This window comes from Atta colombica, unplaced genomic scaffold, assembly GCF_001594045.1.
Source record: "Atta colombica isolate Treedump-2 unplaced genomic scaffold, Acol1.0 scaffold126, whole genome shotgun sequence".
NCBI lineage: Eukaryota > Metazoa > Arthropoda > Insecta > Hymenoptera > Formicidae > Atta > Atta colombica.
Window position 1 is genome coordinate 5754856 of NW_017259213.1, and position 3514 is coordinate 5758369.

Sequence of the window (3514 nt, forward strand, 5' to 3'; positions counted from 1 at the left end):
TTATAATTTTTGCAATACAGAATTATTTACAGCTCATGCAATGTTTAAATGTTTATGTTAATTAAGAAATAATACGATTATTTACAATACATTAATCAACATAAACATATATAAATATTATTTTTAGAACTATTGTTAATTTTATGAGTGGAAATTAGACCGATAAAAATAAAAAAATCAAATAGGAAAGAGAATCTTATTTTCGATTAAATCGATTGGGCGGATCTTGGTGCTTAATATTCGTATGTAAATTTAAAAATACATTCTTCAGTTATATAAACTGCGCAATTCGGTTTATTATACTTGAAACGCAATAAATTGAAACTGGAAAATAACTTCACAAATTATATCGATTTAATAATGATGCTAATAAGCATCTTAAAACTCTGCAAAAAACGTAACACGAAACGTATTACGAAAAATATTAGCTCAGCCAGAGTTATTGTTAACTTCTTATTATATGCTACAATCAGAGATTCGTAAAATATGCAGGAAATATGATTGCATTGAATCATTTTAGATGTAAAACTTCTTATCACAATATCGCGAGTGTGTGTCAAACGTCCACGTTAGATGATAGACTCGAGCAACTGACCTCCTATAGGTTCCATGCGCAAATTCTTAATTTATTTCTAGGACGAACGGAAGGAGCACGCAGTGATAAACCGCTTTTGGCTGACGTCCCAGAGGTTGAGTTTGCAAACTGCACGTTAGGGAAGTTACAAGGTACACACAGGGTATCCTATATGTAGCTACCGCATCGCTCTTCACTTATAAATTTCTGGATCAATTCTCAGTCACGATGTAAATTTTTTCTCTCTGAAAATTTTATTTCACTATGTAATTTAGTTCTTAAAGCGAAATCTATCTTTCGAACGGTAATTGTCTTGACACATCTAAAATGTTAAATCAAGTTATAATTTGCATAAAATAAAAATTGAGATATTATTTATATCATCCGTGCGCAACTATTCAAAAAATTCTCCAAAAAATTAATCATGTTCAATTGATCACAATTCCAAAAAGTTATTTTATTTCTTTATGAGAAAAGAAAATTGACTCCATATTGATCGAATAGTCTCTTGGTGAAAGGTAGATATGTCTGAGACACCCTGTGTAAAATCACAGTTCTTACCTACCCTACTGCAATGCGACCACTGCACATTTGCTCTATATTCCAGAAAATTTATTTGTATCTTTTTTCTTTCGATTTTGTGCTGAGGTATAGCGAAATTCTTTCTTGAAATATACTCACCCTAAATTGCAATCATCAACTATACTTTCTTCTTACTTTTCTTTTGTGTATATTTATTAGGATGTTTTATTTAACATGATTCTACGTTTTATATGCTTGTATTAATGAGAGTGTTAATTAATATTTACATTCTCTAAGATACATCTCATGTATCTTCATTTTGGAATGAACGTTTTTTTAAGTAAATATTTCTTTCGATATATTATTTCGAAATATTATTTTCGAAATATTTACTTATAATTTCATATTAATAATTTATTTATCAAATATATTTATAAAATTAGATCACGTTTCTTTCATAACTTTTTAGAAGAAAGTGTCTAGAAAGTATTGGTAATTATAATTGCCAATATCGTCCTTAAAAAAAAAAGTACTACCTTCGTAACGAGAAAAACAACTTTTTATATTAAAATATATGTAGTATATTATTACGGATATGTACCAAATATAACTACTATGTACCAAATATGACTATAAGTATCACTAAATAACGCTTACATATTTTTGTCAGAAAATATTGCTATTAATCGGCTACTAATCGGTAATCATATGACGTTAGAACTAATTAAGGCAGACCGAAAAACAGAATTATCTCGTGTCTGATGAAATCCCGTGAGAATCACGTCCCGTCACAAATTACTTTCCACTCCTGCTAAAGTTCTCCCCAAAACAGTCGCGTGCCTCTGTGCGCGCGCGCATATCCGCTCGTTTGCACTCGATGTGTATGTGTATACAAGCTCGTATCGTGTAAAGCGAAGAGTATACGACACTCTATCGCTTTCCCACCACGTTCGCTAGGTGGGCGAGGCACCTGCGACCTCTTTTGCTGACCCATTTACGAGCTGCGAGATACGGTACGGCGTTGCGATTCTAAGTGGAAAATCGAACTATCTCCCAGTCTTCCACGCGTCGAGGTCGATCAACGAAATACAAGGCACCTGCCCTTGTCGTCCCTTATCGCACATCTTCCATTTTCCTTAAATATCCTGTTCTTGCTTGATCTCTCGTGATTTTACGCAAAAGTCATTTGAAACTAAAATTACTTTTCTATAAATAATATAAAAAATGTCTCCATAATTACGTATCTGACAATCATGGGATTTCCGATTCACAGTATTCTATTTTTACATAAAGTTTCTTACAATGCGTTCTGCTTATCATAAAGATTATTTAAGTAAAACTCGTAAAAATATTTAATACAGTAAATCACAATTTTGTGATACTACTTTTATATTATTATTTCTTAATATATAATTAACCAATAGTTTTTTTATTTAATTCCTCATTTGCTCTTTTAATGATTTCTCGAAATATCAAATACGATTTTTAGAAATTACAAAAAAAAATAATTCTATAATTACTTTTTTATTATATTAATTATCAAACAAAGATCGAGCCTATTTCGTTGGACCTTAATATCATCATTTCTGTTTTACCACAATCTTTTAAATTAACTTTATTATCAGATATAATTAATGTTATATATTAAATTAAAAACGTTTGAAAAGATTGCTGAAACACATTTGTTACAAAGATGTGCTACTTTTCAGATGTGTTACATTTACTTATTTAATATGTGTAAAACATGTAATTATATTGTAAATGTAATTAATTGTATCATTTTAATATTACTGGTATTACACATAAAAGATTATTCTGAACGTTCCAGATAATTTTTCGTAAACCAAATGAAAATTATTTAAAAGAATATAGATAGAAGAATATAGTTAGTTACCACTTATATTAAGATACTGTAATATTAATATAAGTGAACGTGAATTTAAGCAGGGAATGAGTTTAAGTTAACAATTAACTTTACAAGTCATAAATTGGCTATTACAAGCTAGGAGAAGAGGATAAAAAATTCATATAATTCTAAAACGTGAAATATATTTTTTTTCAGACGGATTTAGTATTTTATTCAGACGGATGCAGTAACTATTTATTTATTTTTCAAGCAAAAAAAAATATATATATATTTTAGTTTTAACGTTTTTATATGTTAATTTTTAAAGATGTATGTACAAACGCGTATTCTAAATAAATTATTTATTGTTACTTTTTTTTTCGCTAAAAGAATGATGATTCCTTTAATATATTATGTGTAGTAATTATTATTAAAAAATCTATTACAGTATAAATGAAACTCAACAAAATATTTAGATAGCATATGTTCTTAATAATTAATTATTAATAAATAACAATATATGATTGCGATAAATCCAAATATTCACTAAATATAGAATAATAATAAATATG

General features: G+C 28.4%; 1 protein-coding gene across 1 annotated transcript in view; it reads right to left on the reverse strand.

Annotated features, from left to right (window-relative positions):
- Nucleotides 1–3514, reverse strand: part of LOC108684143 (43 kDa receptor-associated protein of the synapse homolog) — a 15461-nt gene that overhangs the window by 10168 nt on the left and 1779 nt on the right. The window lies entirely within an intron of this gene.